The sequence below is a fragment of the Pseudophryne corroboree genome, chromosome 10, assembly GCF_028390025.1.
Source record: "Pseudophryne corroboree isolate aPseCor3 chromosome 10, aPseCor3.hap2, whole genome shotgun sequence".
In the NCBI taxonomy this organism is placed as follows: domain Eukaryota; kingdom Metazoa; phylum Chordata; class Amphibia; order Anura; family Myobatrachidae; genus Pseudophryne; species Pseudophryne corroboree.
This window is the reverse complement of record NC_086453.1, coordinates 142,383,799-142,406,977: the sequence shown is the minus strand read 5'-3', so window position 1 is coordinate 142,406,977 and position 23,179 is coordinate 142,383,799. Positions and strand designations below refer to the sequence as shown.

General features: G+C 48.0%; 1 protein-coding gene across 2 annotated transcripts in view; it reads right to left on the bottom strand.

Moving 5' to 3' along the window:
* SYT5 (synaptotagmin 5) overlaps positions 1-23,179 on the bottom strand; it is a 475,772-nt gene that overhangs the window by 117,207 nt on the left and 335,386 nt on the right. The window lies entirely within an intron of this gene.

The following is a 23,179-nucleotide window of genomic DNA, read 5'->3' as shown; positions in this document are numbered from 1 at the left end:
TGTCAGCCATTGCATTTTATCCCTATTTATAGTAACTATAATGCATGACTATGCACCATACCCCTGGATATCCTTATCCAATAGGAATTTATCTAACCCATTCTTAAAGGTGTTGACAGATTCCGCCATTACAACTCCCTCGGGCAGGGAATTCCAAACACGTATTGTCCTTACCGTGAAAAAGCCTTTACGCCGTATTGTGCGGAATCTCCTTTCCTCTAACCTGAGCGAGTATCCACGAGTCCTCTGTGTTGATCTAACCAAAAACAGGTCCCGCGCAAGCTCTGTGTATTGTCCCCTTATATATTTGTAGATGTTGATCATATCCCCTCTTAGTCTCCGCTTTTCCAATGTAAACATGCCTAGTCTTTCAAGCCTTTCCTTGTATTCCATCGTCTCCATGCCCTTAATTAGTTTGGTCGCCCTCCTCTGTACCTTTTCAAGCTCCAGGATATCCTTTTTGTAGTACGGTGCCCAGAACTGTACACAGTATTCAAGGTGTGGCCTCACTAGTGATTTATATAACGGGAGTATAATACTCTCGTCCCTAGCATCAATACCCCGTTTTATGCATGCTAATATCTTATTAGCCTTCTTTGCTGCAGTCCTACTTTGGGTACTACTGCTTAGCTTGCTATCTATGAGGACACCTAAGTCCTTTTCCAGTACAGAATCCCCTAATTTTACCCCATTTAGTAGGTAGGTGTAATTTTTGTTCTTGTTACCACAGTGCATTACCTTACACTTGTCTGTGTTGAAGCGCATTCTCCATTTGGCTGCCCATGCTTCTAATTTAACTAAGTCGTTCTGAAGAGACTCGGTATCCTCCTCTGTATTTATAGCCTTACACAATTTGGTATCATCTGCAAAAATTGACACCATGCTCTCTAGACCTTCTGTTAGGTCGTTAATGAAAATATTGAACAATAGCGGTCCTAATACTGAGCCTTGCGGCACACCACTTAGCACTTCAGTCCAAGTTGAAAAAGATCCATTAACCACTAATCCATTAATAACTATCTCTACTCCAAGTTTATGGGGCACGGATCTCAGACAGCGGTTCCCACGGTGCTATACTGCCACAGGTTGAGTATACCTTTTCCAAAATTCTAAATTCCACATTTTTGGGTCCCCTACTGAGATAATGGTATGATATATATATAAATACAGTATATATATATATATATATATATATATATATAATTTCAGTAGGGGACCCTGGTGGGTCAGTCAGATTCTGCTTGTGCCAACAAAGAGGAGATGTGTCTCCCATGGCAATCACAAATAAAGGAATCAATAAAATGTGTGTGAAAACACGCTGGTTGAGGCTCAAAGAAAGAAAGGGTCCTGCGGCCAGCAGTCAGAATATATTTGTGATAGGGTCAGAGGCGTTTCTAGGGAGGAGGAGGCCCGTGTGCAGACTAAATCTGGGCCCTCTCCTCTCTAGCTGGCAGAGCTGTAGACTCGGCCGTTTCTTGGGGCCGGCGAGCCGTGCAATCGCACGGGGCGCCCGCCGCACTGGGGCGCCAGCCGCGGCACTGACTGCGGCTCCCTGGCTTCCCCCTCCTCCCTCTCCCCGAGTACCAAGCTCGGGGGGCGGAGTTTCACGGAATGACGCGGTTGCGTCGTGACGTCACGACGTAACCGCGTCATCCCGCGAAACTCCGCCCCCCCCCCAAGCGGAGTACTGAGGAGGAGGGGGAGCCAACCTAAGAAGAGGGAGAGGCAGCCGGCGCAAGGAGCGACTTGTGAGGCGGGCCGAAGAGCGGGAATCAAGTCTGTGAGGATTTTCTTTCTCTCTCTCTCTCTCTCTCTCTCAAATGGGGACACCTGCCGTAATGTGTAAAAAGGGGACACTTGCCTGCCGTAATGTATAAAATGGGGACTCTTGCCTGCCGTAATGTGTAAAATGGGGACTCTTGCCTGCCGTAATGTGTAAAATGGGGACTCTTGCCTGCCGTAATGCATAAAATGGGGACTCTGCCTGCCGTAATGTGGGGATTTAATGTATCAAGGGCATTGCGGTGTGTTGCATATTATGGTGCAGTGGGCATTACTGTGTGGGGCTTAATATGGTAGAATTTTTTTTTTCCTATGGTGGACGTGATCTGTTGGTGCAGGGTCAAATACTGGGGTGTGAGGTAGTCTTTTCAGACGAGGCCACGCCCATTAAAATGAGGTCACGCCCACCAAAATGAGGCCATGCCCCTTACCTGCCATAATGTGTAAAATGGGGACTCTTGCCTGCCGTAATGTATAAAATGGGGACTCTTGCCTGCCGTGATTTATAAAATGGGGACTCTTGCCTGCCGTGATGTATAAAATGGGGATTCTTGCCGGCTGTGATGTGTAAAATGGGGACTCTTGCCTGCCGTGATGTGTAAAATGGGGACTCTTGCCTGTCGTGATGTGTAAAATGGGGACTCTTGCCTGTCGTGATGTGCAAAATGGGCACTCTTGCCTGCCGTAATGTGTAAAATGGGCACTCTTGCCTGCCGTAATGTGTAAAATGGGAACTCTTGCCTGCCGTAATGTGTAAAATGGGGACTCTTGCCTGCCGTAATGTATAAAATGGGGACTCTGCCTGCCGTAATGTGGAGATTTAATGTATCAAGGGCATTGCGGTGCGGGGCTTAATATGGTAGATTTTTTTTTCCAATGGTGGGCATGACTTGATGGTGCAGGGTTAAATATTGGGGTGTGAGGTAGTCTTTTCAGACAAGGCCACGCCCATTAAAATGAGGACACGGACATCAAAATGAGGCCGCGCCCCCTTGCCAGGAGCGCCCGCGCAAGGTTTTTTTTTAATCTGAGGGGGTTGCGCATTTTTTTTATACCATGGGGGGGGGGGGGGAGGTGCGCATTTTTAAATCTCGCACTGGGAGACAAATTGGCTAGAAACAGCCCTGGCTGTAGACTCTGGGCACTAGGGGACCCCAGCGCTGTCCCACAGTCTAGAGCGCATGCGCAGACCTCCGGAAAAATGGGGCGGGGGCTACAGTTGTTTCCTTACTGCGCATTTGCAAATCTCTGGGAATATGGCCACCACGCCATTTACTGGAGATTTGTTTAGCGATGCTGCTGTCGGCGGAGGACTCCGGAGAGGTATTTAAAAATTGGTGCAGGGTGTGCGGTGTACTTGTAAATTCACCAGTGGATATGGTATTGTCAGCAAAAAGGGACAAGGGGGATGCATGTTGGGAGTCCTGTTATGTCAAGATGCCCGTGGTTATTATTTCAGGAACTTACCTTTTGAAGTAATAAAGGAAGTTATCTTTAATTTTATTAATTAGTGATTTATATACATTATAATATTTTACAAACTCCTGGGCACTCCTGACTTGTCAGAATAACTGCATGTAAGCCCTAACAACTTCATGAACCATTGTGTTCCCATAAGTAGAGATGAGCGGGTTCGGTTCCCTGAGAACCGAACCCCCCGTACTTCACTACCCGAGCCCGGATCCGAGTCAGGCTCAGGTTTTCCCGCCTGACTCGGAAACCAGAACGAGGCAAAACGTCATCATCCCGCTGTCGGATTCTCGTGTGCCAGGTGTGCCAGGCACACAGCGCAGTTACACTGAGGGCGCACGGCCAGCGGCATGTAATGAGTCAAATTAACTCATTACATGCCGCCTCTGCTGGGTGCCGTGCGCCGTGCTGTGTAGGAGAGAGCAGCGCCGGACTCCGGAGGCAGAGAAGGAGGAGGAGGGAGGGGGACTTGAGCCGCAGCAGCGCTGTCTCATTGGTAGCGGTTCCCTCATCCCAGCATTCGCAGCAGCGGGCAGCCAATGCAGAAGGAGAGGGGAGTGCTGCAGCGGCGCCGCTACCAATTACAAAGCGCTGCTGCGGCTCAAGTCCCCCTCCCTCCTCCTCCTTCTCCCCTGCGGCTGCCCGGGATCTCTGCCAGCATGAGGAGCCTGACTGCCAGCGGGAGAGATGGTAAGTAAATATCTCTCTCTCTCTCTCTCTCTCTTTCTGTCTTTCTCTCTCTCTCTCTCTCTCGCTCTGTCTGTTTGCCCTAATGTGTAAAAAGGGGGACGCTGTCTCCATAATGTGTACAAAAAGGGGACGCTGTCTGCCATAATGTGTAATAAGGGGGACGCTGTCTGCCGTAATGTGTAAAAATGGGACGCTGTCTGCCGTAATGTGTAATAAGGGGGACTGTCTGCTGTCATGTGTAAAACGGGGGACGCTGTCTGCCGTAATGTGTAAAAAGGGGATGCTGTCTGCCGTAATGTGTAAAAAGGGGGACGCTGTCTGCCGTAATGTGTAAAAAGGGGACGCTGTATGCCGTAATGTGTAAAAAGGGGGATGCTGTCTGCCGTAATGTGTGAAAAGGGGACGCTGTCTGCCATAATGTGTAAAAAGGGGGACGCTGTCTGCCGTAATGTGTAAAAAGGGGCTCTACCTGGTGTAGTGGCGCTACTGTGCAGCGTAATTTGAATAATGGAGACTACTATAGTATGAATTGGCATTATTTTGTGGCCACGCCCCTTCCCCATGAAGCCACGTCCCTATACATTTTTGCGCGCCTACGCGGCGCACTGCTCCTATCTTGCGTAGGGGGGGCCAATGCCGTTTCTTGCTCACAGCGCTAAAATACCTAGTTACGGCACTGCTCGTGGGGTTTGGTCTCCATATGAGAAGCTGCGCATCGCAGCCATTTTCCCTCCTGCATTGGAGAGTGCAGAGAGAGGATGTTTCTCCGTCCTCAGTGTCCTGAATCAGTTCAGTGGTAGTGTCTTGTGCTGCATCAGTCTAGTCACAGTGGTGGTGTCCTTTGCTGCCATATGTCCAGTGCTGCTGTATAAGTCCAGTCCAGTGGTGCTGTGTTGTGCTGCATCAGTCCAGTGGTGATGTCTTCTGCTGCATCGGTCCAGTCACAGTGGTGGTGTCCTCTGCTGCCATATGTCCAGTGCTGCTGTATAAGTCAAGTGCATTGCAGTGGTGCTGTGTTATCCTGCATCAGTCCAGTGGTGGTGTCCCTGTGCTGCTGTATATATCCAGTGGTACTGACGTATATGTCCAGTGATACTGCCATATATGTCCAGTGATACTGCAGTATATGTTCAGCTGTACAGGCGTATAAATCCAGTCCAGTGATACTGCCGTATATGTCCAGTGGTACTGCCGTATAAATCCAGTGATACTGCCGTATATGTCCAGTGGTACTGCCGTATAAATCCAGTGGTACTGGCGTATAAATCAAGTCCAGTGATACTGCCGTATATGTCCAGTGGTACTGCGCATAATTCCAGTGATACTGCCGTATAATTCCAGTGGAACTGGCGTATAAGTCCAGTGATACTAACGTATAAATCCAGTCCAGTGGTATTGTCGTAAAAGTGCAGTGGTACTGCCGTATAATTCCAGTGATACTGTTGTATAAATCCAGTCTAGTGGTACTGCCGTATAAGTTCAGTGGTACTGCCGTATAATTCCAGTGGTACTGCTGTATAATTCCAGTGATACTGGAGTATAACTCCAGTGATACTGCCGTGTAAGTCCAGTGGTACTGACGTATAATTCCAGTGATACTGCCGTATAAGTACAGTGATACTGGTGTATAAATCCAGTGATATTGCCATATAAATCCAGTACAGTGGTACTGCCGTATAAGTCCAGTGGTACTGCCGTATAATTCCAGTGATACTGCCGTATAATTCCAGTGGTACTGGTGTATAAGTCCAGTGATACTGCCGTTTAAATCCAGTCCAGTGGTACTGCCATATAAGTCCAGTAGTACTGCCGTATAATTCCAGTGATACTGCCATATAATTCCAGTGGTACTGCCGTATAAATCCAGTCCAGTGGTGCTGACATATAAGTTCAGTGGTGCTGTTGTGTGCTGTATATTATTTACTCCAAATAAAGGGGTTATTAATATTTAATCCAAATAATTTTCACAGGGTTTGCCCTGTGTGGTGTAGAGGTACGCTCTCCTGTACCACATATGGGTGGTCATTCCGAGTTGTTCGCTCGCTAGCTGTTTTTAGCAGCCATTCAAACGCTATGCCGCCTCCCACTGGGAGTGTATTTTAGCTTAGCAGAAGTGCGAACTAAAGGATCGCAGAGTGGTGGCATAATTTTTTTGTGCAGTTTTAGAGTAGCTCAATACCTACTCAGCGCTTGCGATCACTTCAGACTGTTCAGTTCCTGTTTTGACGTCACGAACACGCCCTGCGTTCGCCCAGCCATGCCTGCGTTTTTCCTGGCACGCCTGCATTTTTCCTAACACTCTCTGAAAACGGTCAGTTGACACCCAGAAACGCCCACTTCATGTCAATCACTCTGCGGTCAGCAGTGCGACTGAAAAGCTTCGCTATACCCTGTGTTAAACTACATCGGCCGTTGTGAAAGTACGTCACGCATGCGCATTGCGCCGCATACGCATGCGCAGAAGTGCAGATTTTTTGCCTCATCGCTGCTCAGCGAACGAATGCAGATAGTGATCAACTCGGAATGACCCCCATTGTTATATAACTCCAGGAAAATAATGGAGAACAAAAATTTGGAGGATAAAATAGGGAAAGATCAAGAACCACTTCCTCCTAGTGCTGAAGCTGCTGCCACTAGTCATGACATAGACAATGAAATGCCATCAACGTCGTCTGCCAAAGCCGATGCCCAATGTGTTAGTAGAGGGCATGTGTAATCCAAAAAGCCAAAGTTCAGTAAAAAGACCCCAAAAAATAAATTGAAATGGTCTGAGGAGAAATGTAAACTTGCCAATATGCCATTTACGACACGGAGTGGCAAGGAATGGCTAAGGCCCTGGCCTATGTTCAAGACCAGTGGTTCAGCTTCACATGATGATGGAAGCCCTCATCCTCCTGCTAGAAAAATTATAAGAGTTAAGCTGGCAAAAGCACACCAAAGAACTGTGCGTCCTAAGATGGTATCACAAATCCCCAAGGAGAGTCCAAGTGTGTCGGCGGTTGCGATACCTGACCTTCCCAACACTGGACAGGAAGAGGTGGCTTCTTCCACCATTTGCACACCCTCTGCAAGTGCTGGAAGTAGCACCCACAGTCCAGTTTCTGATATTTAAATTGAAGATATCATCACTGTTGAAGTACACCAGGATGAGGATATGGGTGTTGCTGTTGCTGAGGAAGTTGATGATGAGGATTCTGATGGTGATGTGGTTTGTTTAAATCAGGCACCGGGGAAGACACCTGTTGTCAGTGGCATGAATAATCCCATTGTGATGCCTGGGTAAAATACCAAAATAGCCACCTCTTCGGTGTGGAATTATTTCTCCACAAATCCAACAACAGGTGTCAAGCCGTGTGTTGCCTCTGTCAATCTATAATAAGTAGGGGTAAGGACGGTAACCACCTAGGAACATCATCCCTTATACGTCACCTGCTACGCATTCAGCAGAAGTCAGTGTCAAGTTGTGAAACTTTGGGTAAGAGTGTAAGCAGTCCACTCACACCTAAATCCCTTCTTCCTCTTGTACCCAAGCTCCTGCAAGCCACACCACCAACTCCCTCAACGTCAATTTCCTCCTCAATCAGGAACGTCAGTAGTCCTGCAGGCCATGTCACTGGCAAGACTGAGGAGTCCTCTCCTAACTGGGATTTCTCTGGAGGATCCTTGAGTGGTACGCCTACTGCTGCTGTTGCTGTCGCTGGGAGTCGATCGTCATCCTAGAGGGGTAGTCAGAAGACCACTTCCAGTAAGCAATTGACTGTCCAACAGTCCTTTGTGAGGAAGATGAAATATGACTGCAGTCATCCTGTTGCAAAGCGGATAACTGAGGCCTTGACAGCTATGTTGGTGTTAGACATGCGTCCAGTATCCGCCATTAGTTCAGTGGGACTTAAAAAATTGATGGAGTTAGTGTCCCACCGGTACCAAATCCCATCTTGGTTCCACTTCACTAGGCAGGCGATACCGAGAATGTACAGAGACATCAGAAAAAGTTTCCTGAGTGTCCTAAAAAATGCAGTTGTACCCAATGTCCACTTAACCACGGACAAGTGGACAAGTGGAACTGTTATGATTCCAGCACTCTGGTCAGAGGAGATCTTATGGCAAGGACCGGAGCACTGGAACGGAATGCTGGGGAAGGGAGCAGGACAGGAAATTAGCCCCTGGTGCCCTAACTCTGTTGTCTCACCCGTGTTGTCAGAAATCCCCTGCGAGACTATGGTTTCTTGAGCCCTTGGCAGCCACGTTTGAAGGGCGGATTATGTCTGCCCAACTCCGATGCCCCCCGGTCTTAATGAGAGACAAAGGGAAATCCGAGACAGAGTGATAACAAGAGGCCCTCTAACTAAACAACCAGGCCAGGGGCTAAGCTAACTCAAAACTATAATATGTGCGGAGAAACCGCCAGTGAAAAGGACAACCAAAATATCCACTTGTCCAATTCTCCTACCCGGCACCGCCGAGTACCAGAGAGGACTTGTGGAAGCGGAACCCTCCGCAAATGCTCCAAACACAAAATATAAAAGGCAAAGCGGCTGAGCCGCAACACACGGCAGAGCCGCAACTCACGAACACCACTGGATATAAAACGGTGATCAGTCAGGACTCCTGGGAACCAAACGACCTCCTAGGATTAGATGACAACTCCCGAATACCGGACTTCTGAGGACTGGAATGACCGGATACAGCAGGACTGGAAACAGACTCTCAGCAAACAAAGGCAGCATGCAGGAAGCTATTACCGGCGTCTGTGAGAAGCCCTGGGAGTGTATTTAACAAGGAGTCCTCCAATCAGCTGCTTAAAGGCTGATTAGAATAAATGCCGTGCAGCTGCCTTGCTGCACGGCCAGAGAGCAGGTGAATATCTTAATTTCCTAAAGCCTAGCAACGGGGAACGCGGTCCGCCAGTGGCGTCCCCGTTGCTAGGGTCCGTGCGGCTCAGCGCGCCCGGCGTCTAGCGTTGCTAGGGAGCCGGCGGCTGTACGCGCACGGCGTCTCTAGTTGCTAGGCGCCCGGCCGCGCAGACAAGCGGACCCCGGCGCCTAACAGTACCCCCCCTTGAGGAGGGGTCAAGGAACCCCTAAAGCCAGGTTTCTGAGGAAATTCCCGAAAAAATGCCCTCTTGAGCCTCGGGGCATGAAGATCCTTATCCAGGACCCAAGACCTTTCCTCCGGACCATAGCCTTTCCAGTGAACTAGAAAATACAGCCGACCCCGGGACAATTTGGAATCGAGAACCTTCTCTACCAAGAACTCCTGTTGTCCCTGTACATCCACTGGAGATCTACCCTGAGAGATCTTCCGAGGAAATCTACTGGAAGAAACGTATTGTTTCAACAGGGAACAATGAAACGTATTTCCAATCCTGAGAGATCTTGGTAAACGTAACCGAAAGGCAACTGGGTTGACTCTTTTAATAATAAGAAATGGCCCAATAAATTTGGGTCCCAGTCTAGCCGAGGATTGTCGAAGCCTGATGTTGCGAGTTGACAACCACACCCTATCTCCCACCTTAAAAGTGCAAGGACGTCGGAGCCTGTCAGAAAATTTCTTCTCTCGAAAGGCCGCTTTTCTGAGAGCAAGGTGCACTTTTTTCCAAATGGCTCTGAGATGGGAGGTTAAGGTTAGCGAGGAGACTGAGGAATGATGAAAAAAAGAATTAGCTCTGGGGTGAAAACCAAAAACTGAAAAGAATGGAGACTCTTTAGTGGAGGAATGACAAGAATTATTGTAAGCAAATTCAGCCAACGGAAGAAACTCGGACCAATCATTCTGGAGTTTGGCTGAATACAAGCGCAAATATTGTTTCAATGATTGGTTAACTCGTTCGGTTTGCCCGTTGGATTGTGGGTGGTAACCGGATGTTAACGACAATTTCATCTTCAATGAGGCATAAAAACATTTCCAGAATTGTGCAATGAATTGTGGACCCCGATCAGAAACAATATCAGTAGGCAACCCATGAAGCCTGAATACATGGCGGAGAAACAAAACTGCCAACCCTTGGGCAGAAGGCAATCGGGGAAGAGCAATAAAATGAGCCATTTTACTAAAACGGTCCACTACCACCCATATGACTCGGAATCCGGCTGAAAGGGGAAGGTCTACCACAAAAATCCATGGAAATATGAGACAATGGCCTGAGAGGAACATTTAAGGGCATAAGTTGCCCGATAGGCAAGGAACGGGGAACCTTATGCTGTGCACAAACCTGACATGAATAAACAAATTCCTTGACGTCTTTAGAAAGACCAGGCCACCATACTGAGCGAGAGACTAACTCCAATGTCTTAGAGACTCCTGGATGCCCTGAAACTTTGTTATCATGGAATTCTGTTAAAACAGTAGCTCTCAAAAACTCAGGGACGTAAAGACGACCAGCAGGAGTAATTCTAGGAGCTTGGTGTTGAAGCTGTTTTAACTGGGTAAATAAATCTTGTGTGAGGCCCGCCCAGATGACCGAAGATGGAAGTATGGGGGTAACAGGATGGTTATTGTGAACCGGAAGAAAGCTACGTGACAGGGCATCAGCCTTAATATTCTTGGAACCAGGCCTGAAAGTGATTATAAATTTGAAACGCGTAAAAAATAATGCCCAACGTGCCTGCCGGGCATTTAGCCGCTTAGCCGATTCAATGTATTGCAGGTTCTTATGGTCAGTCAATACCGAAATAGTATGTTTTGCTCCCTCCAGCCAATGCCTCCACTCCTCGAAAGCCCACTTTACCGCCAGTAACTCCCGATTACCAACGTCATAGTTGGATTCAGCGGAGGAGAATTTCCTGGACATAAAGGCACAAGGATGTAACTCCAGAGACTCCGGATCCTTTTGAGAAAGGATAGCCCCCACTCCAACCTCCGAGGCATCAACCTCCACCACAAAGGGCAATTCCGGATTAGGATGTCTGAGGACTGGAGCCGAGACAAAGGCTTGTTTCAAGGCCCGGAAGGACAACTCAGCTTCACGCGACCAGTTGGTAGGATCCGCTCCTTTCTTTGTCAGAGCTACAATGGGAGCAACCAGGTCAGAAAAAGAATGAATGAACCTCCTATAATAATTCGCAAACCCTAAAAAGCGCTGAATTGCTTTTAAATTGGTGGGTTGCGCCCAACTAAGGATGGCCTGGAGTTTCTTTGGTTCCATGGAAAATCCCTGAGGGGAAATTATGTACCCTAAAAAAGATACTTCCGTGACATGAAACTCACACTTCTCCAGCTTGGCATATAAATGATTCTCACGTAACTTTTGAAGAACCAGACGCACCTGGGTAACATGTTGTTCCATTGATTCAGAAAAAATCAGGATGTCGTCTAAGTAAATGACCACGAATTTCCCTAGGAAGTCACGGAGCACATCGTTAATGAGGTCTTGAAAAACTGCTGGAGCATTGGACAGGCCGAACGGCATCACCAGGTATTCGTAGTGACCCGACTGAGTACTGAAGGCCGTTTTCCACTCTTCTCCAGATTTAATTCGGATGAGGTTGTACGCTCCTCTAAGGTCAATTTTAGAAAAAATCACAGCAGAACGTAACTGATCAAAGAGTACAGAAATCAACGGCAAAGGATAGGTGTTTTTAACTGAGATCTTATTCAGGGCTCTAAAATCAATACAAGGTCTAAGCGAGCCATCCTTTTTCTCCACAAAGAAGAAGCCTGCACTTAAAGGAGATTTTGATGGTCTAATAAATCCTTTCTCAAGGCTCTCCTTTACATAATCATTCATAGCCGCAGTTTCTGGCCCGGATAATGCATATAATCTTCCCTTTGGCAATGCGGCACCAGGAATTAACTCAATAGCACAATCATAAGGCCGATGGGGAGGCAGAATGTCCGCATTGCCTTTGGAGAAAACATCAGCAAACTCCTGATATTCCACCGGAATGAGTTCTGGAATGATAGCTGCTACTCTGACTGAAAACGTGATACATTCCTTATCACAAAAAGTACCCCATTGTGAAATCTCCCCCGACCGCCAATCAATGGTGGGATTATGAAAGGCCAGCCAAGGGTGACCCAGAACAACTGGAACTGCTGGGCAATGGGTAAGATAGAACTCGATTTTCTCGGAATGTAGAGCTCCTACTGTAAGTAATACAGGGGGTGTACGGAGAGAAATAATCCCATTGGACAGCGGACTCCCATCTAAGCCATGCATGGTGACACACCTACCCAAAGGTAACTGAGGAATGCCTAAGGCCTTAGCCCAAGTTAAATCCATAAAGTTTCCTGCAGCTCCACTGTCAACAAAAGCCGACACCGAAGAACTGAGGCTGCCAAAGGAAACTTTAACTGGGACTAAAAGGGAGTTATTCGAGGAGATAAGCTGCAGACCTAGGTGAACCCCCTCACAATTCACCTGGTCAAAGCGTTTCCCGACTTGTTCGGACAATTACGAGCAAAATGTCCCTTACCCCCACAGTACAGACAAAGACCAGAATTTTGCCTTCTGGCTCTTTCCTCAGGAGACAGCCAGGAGAGACCCATCTGCATGGGCTCCTCTACGTCTTCAGGAATGGAATATACACACGGACTTGACCTTACAGGTGCTCCTCTTTCAGCCCTCCGCTCTCTGAGACGACGATCAATCTTAATAGAAAGCTCCATGAGTTTATCGAGAGTCTCAGGAGCGGGGTACTGAAGGAGACTGTCTTTTATAGACTCTGATAAGCCGAGGCAAAACTGACTGCGCAGGGCTGGGTCATTCCAGCCACAGTCGTTCGACCAACGGCGAAACTCCGTACAATAAACCTCCGCAGGATTTCTACCCTGTCTGAGGGCGCGCAACTGACTTTCAGCGGACGCCTCTCTATCAGGGTCATCATACAAGAGCCCTAAAGACTCAAAAAAAGTGTCAACTGACAACAATGCAGGATCCTCTGCTCTTAAACCAAATGCCCAGGTCTGAGGATCCCCCTGGAGCAAAGAAATAATAATCCCGACCCGCTGAGATTCAGTACCCGAGGAAGTCGGTCTTAAACGAAAATAAAGTTTACAGGATTCTTTAAAATTAAAAAACTCTTTTCTATCACCAGAAAAACGGTCAGGCAAAAGCATTTTTGGTTCAGGGACTACCCTTGGGGAAGCTCGCAAAAGATCTTCCTGCGACTTCACCCGAAGAGAAAGATCCTGAACCATCTGAGTAAGTTCTTGAATCTGGCTGACTAAGAGCTGACCAGGATTTGGCCCTAAACCTGTCGGATTCATGAGGCCGACAAACTCTCACAAAACTGAATGAGAAAAAATTAAACCCTGTTTAATTTTAAGTTTTGGTATGGCCGGTAATAATGTTATGATTCCAGCACTCTGGTCAGAGGAGATCTTATGGCAAGGACCGGAGCACTGGAATGGAATGCTGGGGAAGGGAGCAGGACAGGAAATTAGCCCCTGGCGCCCTAACTCTGTTGTCTCACCCGTGTTGTCAGAAATCCCCTGCGAGACTATGGTTTCTTGAGCCCTTGGCAGCCGCGTTTGAAGGGCGGATTATGTCTGCCCAACTCCGATGCCCCCCGGTCTTAATGAGAGACAAAGGGAAATCCGAGACAGGGTGATAACAAGAGGCCCTCTAACTAAACAACCAGGCCAGGGGCTAAGCTAACTCAAAACTATAATATGTGCGGAGAAACCGCCAGTGAAAAGGACAACCAAAATATCCACTTGTCCAATTCTCCTACCCGGCACCGCCGAGTACCAGAGAGGACTTGTGGAAGCGGAACCCTCCGCAAATGCTCCAAACACAAAATATAAAAGGCAAAGCGGCTGAGCCGCAACACACGGCAGAGCCGCAACTCACGAACACCACTGGATATAAAACGGTGATCAGTCAGGACTCCTGGGAACCAAACGACCTCCTGGGATTAGATGACAACTCCCGAATACCGGACTTCTGAGGACTGGAATGACCGGATACAGCAGGACTGGAAACAGACTCTCAGCAAACAAAGGCAGCATGCAGGAAGCTATTACCGGCGTCTGTGAGAAGCCCTGGGAGTGTATTTAACAAGGAGTCCTCCAATCAGCTGCTTAAAGGCTGATTAGAATAAATGCCGTGCAGCTGCCTTGCTGCACGGCCAGAGAGCAGGTGAATATCTTAATTTCCTAAAGCCTAGCAACGGGGAACGCGGTCCGCCAGTGGCGTCCCCGTTGCTAGGGTCCGTGCGGCTCAGCGCGCCCGGCGTCTAGCGTTGCTAGGGAGCCGGCGGCTGTACGCGCACGGCGTCTCTAGTTGCTAGGCGCCGGGCCGCGTAGACAAGCGGACCCCGGCGCCTAACAGGAACAGGGCAGACTAAGGACTATATGACTGTGACAGCCCACTGGGTAGATGTATTGCCTCCCGCAGCAACAACAGCAGCGGCACCAGTAACAGCATCTCGCAAACGCCAACTCGTTCCTAGGCAGGCTACGCTATGTATCACCGCTTTCCGTAAGAGGCACACCAATGACAACCTCTTACAGAAACTGAGGGACATCATCGCACAATGGCTTACCCCAATTAGACTCTCCTGGGGATTTGTGATATCGGACAATGCCACAAATATTGTGCGTGCATTACATCTGGGCAAATTCCAGCACGTCCCATGTTTTGTATATACAATTAATTTGGCGGTGCATAATTTTTTTGAAAAATGACGGGCGTGCAGGAGATGCTGTTGGTGGCCCGAAAAATTGCGAAGCAAGAGGTGGTAACGAGGTGGAATTCAACACCCTATATACTTCAGAGGATGAAGGAGCAGCAAAAGGCCATTCAATCCTATACATCCATCTACGATATAGGCAAGGGACGGAGAATGCACCTGACTCAAGCACAGTGGAGAATGATTTCCATCTTGTGCAAGGTTCTCCAACCCTTCGAACTTGCCACACGTGAAGTCAGTTCAGACACTGCCAGCTTGAGTCAGGTCATTCCCCTCATCAGGCTTTTGCAGAAGCAGCTGGAGAAATTGAAGGAGGAGCTAAGACGGAGCGATTCCACAAAGTATGTGGGACTTGTGGATGGAGCCCTTCATTCGCTTTGACAGGATTCAAGGGTGGTAAATCTGTTGAAATCAGAGCACTACATTTTGGCCACCGTGCTCGATCCTAGGTTTAAAGCCTACGTTGTATCTCTCTTTCTGGCAGACACAGGTCTGCAGAGGTTCAACTTCAAAGATCTGCTGGTGAGAAAATTGTCAACTCAAGCGGAACGTGACCCTTCAACAGCTCCTCCTTCATTTTCTCCCGCAACTGTGGCTGCAAGGAAAAGGATAAGGTTTCCTAGCCCAGCCGCTGGCGGTGAGGCAGGGCAGTCAGGAGGGAGTGCTGACATCTGGTCCGGACTGAAGGACCTGCCGATTACTGACATGTCTACTGTCACTGCATATGATTCTGTCACCATTGAAATAATGGCGGACAATTATATGAGTGACAGCTTTCAAGTAGGCATGTCAGAAAGTCTGTATGTATACTGGCAGGAAAAAGAGGCAATTTGGATGCCCTTGCACAAACTGGCTTTATTTTACATAAGTTGCTCCCCCTCCAGTGTGTACTCCGAAAGAGTGTTTAGTGCAGCCGGTAACCTTGTCAGCAGCGATCAGTGTTGGAGGTTACTTCCACACAATGTGGAGAATATGATGTTTATTTATTTTATTATTTATTAACAGTTTCTTATATAGCGCAGCAAATTTCGTTGCGCTTTACAATTTGAAATAACAATAACAAACTGGGTGATAACAAACAGTCATAGAGGTAGGAAGGCCCTGCTCGCAATCTTACAATCTATAGGGAAATAGGCATGTGTACACAAGAAAAGGTGCTATCTATTGCATAGAATGAGAAGACATGTGAGGATATGTGTGGACTGTACAGAGTGGATGCAATTTGATAGGAAGGTTTATGAAAGTTATGTGGGCGGTTCTGGAATTTGATATGCTTGCCTAAAGAGGTGAGTTTTCAGGGAACGCTTGAAGGTTTGGAGACTAGAGGAGAGACTTATTGTGCGTGGTAGGGCATTCCACAGAGTGGGTGCAGCCCGATGAAAGTCCTGCAGTCGTGAGTGGGAGCGAGTAATGAGTGTGGATGAGAGACGCAGGTCTTGTGAAGAGCGAAGAGGTCGGGTTGGGAGATATTTTGAGATAAGTGAAGTGATGTACGTTGGTGTAGTTTGGTTAATGGCCTTGTGTGTGAGTAAAAGTATTTTATATTGAATGCGGTAGAGTACAGGTAACCAATGGAGGGACTGACAGAGTGGATCTGCAGACAATGAACGTCTAGCGAGGAAGATAAGCCTCGCCGCTGCATTCAGAATGGATTGTAGTGGTGAGAGTCTCGTTTTGGGAAGACCAGTTAGGAGACTATTGCAATGTTCATCAAAATGAATTATAAATTCCTCCGGGAAGACTTTTCCAGCAATTGCCTCCAGAAAATACACAGGGATCTGTGATGGTGGATTCCAGTAGGTACAAATTAATACTCCTTGAGGAGGAGGATGTACACAATGAAAGGGGTGAGGAATCAGAGGATGAGGATGAGGTCGACATCTTGCCTCTGTAGAGCCAGTTTGTGCAAGGAGAGATTGATTGCTTCTTTTTTGGTGGGGGCTCAAACAAATCAGTCATTTCAGCCATAGTCGTGTGGCAGATCCTGTCGCTGAAAAGATTGGTTTATTAAAGTGTGCATGTCCTGTTTATACAACATAAGGGTGGGTGGGAGGGCCCAAGGATAATTCCATCTTGCACCTCTTTTTCTGCTTTGCATCATGTGCTGTTTGGGGACTAGTTTTTTAAAGTGCCATCCTCTCTGACACTGCCGTACAACTCCAGGGGTACTGCCGTATGAGTCCAGGGGTACTGCCATATAAGTCCAGTCTAGTGGTGCTGTCTTGTGCTGCATCAGTCCAGTGGTGGTGTCTTGTTCTGCCATAAGTCCAGTGGTGGTGTCCTGTGCTATATATTATTTACTCCAAATAAAAAGGTTATATACATTACTTATATTATCCAAATAATTTTTACAGGGTTTGCCCTGTGTGGTGTAGGGGTACGCTGTCCTGTGCTGCATATTATTATAATAGCTCCAAATAAAAGGGTTATTATTATCCAAATTAACTTTACAGGCTTTGCCGTGTGTGTGTGATTTAGGGGTACGCTCTCCTGTGACACCAATATTGTGCGTGTGTTACATCTGGCCAAATTCCAGCACGTCCCATGTTGTTTGTGCCGCACACTTGTGTCGCTTAGCTTAGCCATCCAGCTACCTAATTGCACCTCTTTTTCTTCTTTGCATCATGTGCTGTTTGGGGCCTATTTTTTAAATCTGCCATCCTGTCTGCCACTGCAGTGCCACTCCTAGATGGGCCAGGTGTTTGTGCCGCACACTTGTGTCGCTTAGCTTAGCCATCCAGCGACCTTGGTGCACCTCTTTTTCTTCTTTGCATCATGTGTGTTTGGGGCCTATTTTTTTAACTCTGCCATCCAGTCTGACACTCCAGTGCCACTCCTAGATGGGCCAGGTGTTTGTGCCGCACACTTGTGTCGCTCAGCTTAGTCATCCAGCCACCTCGGTGCAACATTTTGGCCTAAAAACAATATTGTGAGGTGTTCAGAATAGACTGGAAATTAGTGGAAATTAATGTTATTGCGGTTAATAATACCATAGGATCAAAATTACCCCCAAATTATGTGATTTTAGCTGTTTTTATGTTTTTTTTCAAAAATCATCCAGATCCAAAACCAAAACTAAAACCAAAACACGAAAGGCTGGTTTTGCCAAAATCAATCCAGATCCAAAACACAAGCATGGGACCAGAACCAGAACCAAAACTAAAACACAAAACACGAAAAGTGCCCGCCGCACATCTCTACCCATAAGTAGAGATGTGCACTTGAAATTTGTTTTGGTTTTGGGTTCGGTTCCGCGGCCGTGTTTTGGGTTCGACCGCGTTTTGGCAAAACCTCACCGAATTTTTTTTGTCGGATTCGGGTGTTTTTTTTTTAAAAAACACTAAAAAACAGCTTAAATCATAGAATTTGGGGGTCATTTTGATCCCAAAGTATTATTAACCTCAAAAACCATAATTTCCACTCATTTTCAGTCTATTCTGAATACCTCACACCTCACAATATTATTTTTAGTCCTAAAATTTGCACCTAGGTCGCTGGATGACTAAGCTAAGCGACCCTAGTGGCCGACACAAACACCGTGCCCATCTAGGAGTGGCACTGCAGTGTCACGCAGGATGGCCCTTCCAAAAAACACTCCCCAAACAGCACATGACGCAAAGAAAAAAAGAGGCGCAATGAGGTAGCTGTGTGAGTAAGATAAGCGACCCTAGTGGCCGACACAAACACCGGGCCCATCTAGGAGTGGCACTGCAGTGTCACGCAGGATGGCCCTTCCAAAAAACCCTCCCCAAACAGCACATGACGCAAAGAAAAAAAGAGGCGCAATGAGGAAGCTGTGTGAGTAAGATAAGCGACCCTAGTGGCCGACACAAACACCGTGCCCATCTAGGAGTGGCACTGCAGTGTCACGCAGGATGGCCCTTCCAAAAAACCCTCCCCAAACAGCACATGACGCAAAGAAAAAAAGAGGCGCAATGAGGTAGCTGTGTGAGTAAGATAAGCGACCCTAGTGGCCGACACAAACACCGGGCCCATCTAGGAGTGGCACTGCAGTGTCACGCAGGATGGCCCTTCCAAAAAACACTCCCCAAACAGCACATGACGCAAAGAAAAAAAGAGGCGCAATGAGGTAGCTGTGTGAGTAAGATAAGCGACCCTAGTGGCCGACACAAACACCGTGCCCATCTAGGAGTGGCACTGCAGTGTCACGCAGGATGGCCCTTCCAAAAAACCCTCCCCAAACAGCACATGACGCAAAGAAAAAAAGAGGCGCAATGAGGTAGCTGTGTGAGTAAGGTAAGCGACCCTAGTGGCCGACACAAACACCGGGCCCATCTAGGAGTGGCACTGCAGTGTCACGCAGGATGGCCCTTCCAAAAAACCCTCCCCAAACAGCACATGACGCAAAGAAAAAAAGAGGCGCAATGAGGAAGCTGTGTGAGTAAGATAAGCGACCCTAGTGGCCGACACAAACACCGTGCCCATCTAGGAGTGGCACTGCAGTGTCACGCAGGATGGCCCTTCCAAAAAACCCTCCCCAAACAGCACATGACGCAAAGAAAAAAAGAGGCGCAATGAGGTAGCTGTGTGAGTAAGATAAGCGACCCTAGTGGCCGACACAAACACCGGGCCCATCTAGGAGTGGCACTGCAGTGTCACGCAGGATGGCCCTTCCAAAAAACCCTCCCCAAACAGCACATGACGCAAAGAAAAAAAGTGGCCGACACAAACACCGGGCCCATCTAGGAGTGGCACTGCAGTGTCACGCAGGATGGCCCTTCCAAAAAACCCTCCCCAAACAGCACATGACGCAAAGAAAAAAAGAGGCGCAATGAGGTAGCTGTGTGAGTAAGATAAGCGACCCTAGTGGCCGACCCAAACACCGTGCCCATCTAGGAGTGGCACTGCAGTGTCACGCAGGATGGCCCTTCCAAAAAACCCTCCCCAAACAGCACATGACGCAAAGAAAAAAAGAGGCGCAATGAGGTAGCTGTGTGAGTAAGATAAGCGACCCTAGTGGCCGACACAAACACCGGGCCCATCTAGGAGTGGCACTGCAGTGTCACGCAGGATGGCCCTTCCAAAAAACATTCCACAAACAGCACATGACGCAAAGAAAAATTAAAGAAAAAAGAGGTGCAAGATGGAATTGTCCTTGGGCCCTCCCACCCACCCTTATGTTGTATAAACAGGACATGCACACTTTAACCAACCCATCATTTCAGTGACAGGGTCTGCCACACGACTGTGACTGAAATGACGGGTTGGTTTGGACCCCCACCAAAAAAGAAGCAATTAATCTCTCCTTGCACAAACTGGCTCTACAGAGGCAAGATGTCCACCTCATCATCATCCTCCGATATATCACCATGTACATCCCCCTCCTCACAGATTATCAATTCGTCCCCACTGGAATCCACCATCTCAGCTCCCTGTGTACTTTGTGGAGGCAATTGCTGCTGGTCAATGTCTCCACGGAGGAATTGATTATAATTCATTTTAATGAACATCATCTTCTCCACATTTTCTGGATGTAACCTCGTACGCCGATTGCTGACAAGGTGAGCGGCGGCACTAAACACTCTTTCGGAGTACACACTTGTGGGAGGGCAACTTAGGTAGAATAAAGCCAGTTTGTGCAAGGGCCTCCAAATTGCCTCTTTTTCCTGCCAGTATAAGTACGGACTGTGTGACGTGCCTACTTGGATGCGGTCACTCATATAATCCTCCACCATTCTTTCAATGGTGAGAGAATCATATGCAGTGACAGTAGACGACATGTCCGTAATCGTTGTCAGGTCCTTCAGTCCGGACCAGATGTCAGCATCAGCAGTCGCTCCAGACTGCCCTGCATCACCGCCAGCGGGTGGGCTCGGAATTCTGAGCCTTTTCCTCGCACCCCCAGTTGCGGGAGAATGTGAAGGAGGAGATGTTGACAGGTCGCGTTCCGCTTGACTTGACAATTTTGTCACCAGCAGGTCTTTCAACCCCAGCAGACTTGTGTCTGCCGGAAAGAGAGATCCAAGGTAGGCTTTAAATCTAGGATCGAGCACAGTGGCCAAAATGTAGTGCTCTGATTTCAACAGATTGACCACCCGTGAATCCTTGTTAAGCGAATTAAGGGCTCCATCCACAAGTCCCACATGCCTAGCGGAATCGCTCCGTGTTAGCTCCTCCTTCAATGTCTCCAGCTTCTTCTGCAAAAGCCTGATGAGGGGAATGACCTGACTCAGGCTGGCAGTGTCTGAACTGACTTCACGTGTGGCAAGTTCAAAGGGCATCAGAACCTTGCACAACGTTGAAATCATTCTCCACTGCGCTTGAGACAGGTGCATTCCACCTCCTATATCGTGCTCAATTGTATAGGCTTGAATGGCCTTTTGCTGCTCCTCCAACCTCTGAAGCATATAGAGGGTTGAATTCCACCTCGTTACCACTTCTTGCTTCAGATGATGGCAGGGCAGGTTCAGTAGTTTTTGGTGGTGCTCCAGTCTTCTGTACGTGGTGCCTGTACGCCGAAAGTGTCCCGCAATTCTTCTGGCCACCGACAGCATCTCTTGCACGCCCCTGTCGTTTTTTAAAAAATTCTGCACCACCAAATTCAAGGTATGTGCAAAACATGGGACGTGCTGGAATTTGCCCATATTTAATGCACACACAATATTGCTGGCGTTGTCCGATGCCACAAATCCACAGGAGAGTCCAATTGGGGTAAGCCATTCCGCGATGATCTTCCTCAGTTGCCGTAAGAGGTTTTCAGCTGTGTGCGTATTCTGGAAAGCGGTGATACAAAGCGTAGCCTGCCTAGGAAAGAGTTGGCGTTTGCGAGATGCTGCTACTGGTGCCGCCGCTGCTATTCTTGCGGCGGGAGTCCATACATCTACCCAGTGGGCTGTCACAGTCATATAGTCCTGACCCTGCCCTGCTCCACTTGTCCACATGTCCGTGGTTAAGTGGACATTGGGTACAACTGCATTTTTTAGGACACTGGTGAGTCTTTTTCTGACGTCCGTGTACATTCTCGGTATCGCCTGCCTAGAGAAGTGGAACCTAGATGGTATTTGGTAACGGGGGCACACTGCCTCAATAAATTGTCTAGTTCCCTGTGAACTAACGGCGGATACCGGACGCACGTCTAAAACCAACATAGTTGTCAAGGCCTCAGTTATCCGCTTTGCAGCAGGGCTTACGACTTCCCCTCTGGGATGACGATCGACTCCCAGCAGCAACAACAGCAGCGCCAGCAGCAGTAGGCATTACACTCAAGGATGCATCGGAGGAATCCCAGGCAGGAGAGGACTCGTCAGAATTGCCAGTGACATGGCCTGCAGGACTATTGGCATTCCTGGGTAAGGAGGAAATTGACACTGAGGGAGTTGGTGGGGTGGTTTGCGTGAGCTTGGTTACAAGAGGAAGGGATTTACTGGTCAGTGGACTGCTTCCGCTGTCACCCAAAGTTTTTGAACTTGTCACTGACTTATTATGAATGCGCTGCAGGTGACGTATAAGGGAGGATGTTCCGAGGTGGTTAACGTCCTTACCCCTACTTATTACAGCTTGACAAAGGCAACACACGGCTTGACAAATGTTGTCCGCATTTCTGGTGAAATACTTCCACACCGAAGAGCTGATTTTTTTTGTATTTTGACCAGGCATGTCAATGGCCCTATTCCTCCCACGGACAACAGGTGTCTCCCCGGGTGCCTGACTTAAACAAACCACCTCACCTTCAGAATCCTCCTGGTCAATTTCCTCCCCAGCGCCAGCAACACCCATATCCTCCTCATCCTGGTGTACTTCAACACTGACATCTTCAATCTGACTATCAGGAACTGGACTGCGGGTGCACCTTCCAGCACTTGCAGGGGGCGTGCAAATGGTGGAAGGCGCATGCTCTTCACGTCCAGTTTTGGGAAGGTCAGGCATCGCAACCGACACAATTGGACTCTCCTTGTGGATTTGGGATTTCGAAGAACGCACAGTTCTTTGCGGTGCTTTTGCCAGCTTGAGTCTTTTCAGTTTTCTAGCGAGAGGCTGAGTGCTTCCATCCTCATGTGAAGCTGAACCACTAGCCATGAACATAGGCCAGGGCCTCAGCCGTTCCTTGCCACTCCGTGTGGTAAATGGCATATTGGCAAGTTTACGCTTCTCCTCCGACAATTTTATTTTAGGTTTTGGAGTCCTTTTTTTACTGATATTTGGTGTTTTGGATTTGACATGCTCTGTACTATGACATTGGGCATCGGCCTTGGCAGACGACGTTGCTGGCATTTCATCGTCTCGGCCATGACTAGTGGCAGCAGCTTCAGCACGAGGTGGAAGTGGATCTTGATCTTTCCCTAATTTTGGAACCTCAACATTTTTGTTCTCCATATTTTAATAGGCACAACTAAAAGGCACCTCAGGTAAACAATGGAGATGGATGGATACTAGTATACTTATGGATGGACTGCCGAGTGCCGACACAGAGGTAGCTACAGCCGTGGACTACCGTACTGTGTCTGCTGCTAATATAGACTGGATGATAATGAGATGAAATCAATATATATATATATGTATGTATATATAATATCACTAGTACTGCAGCCGGACAGGTAGATAATATATTTATTAGGTAATGATGACTGATGACGGACCTGCTG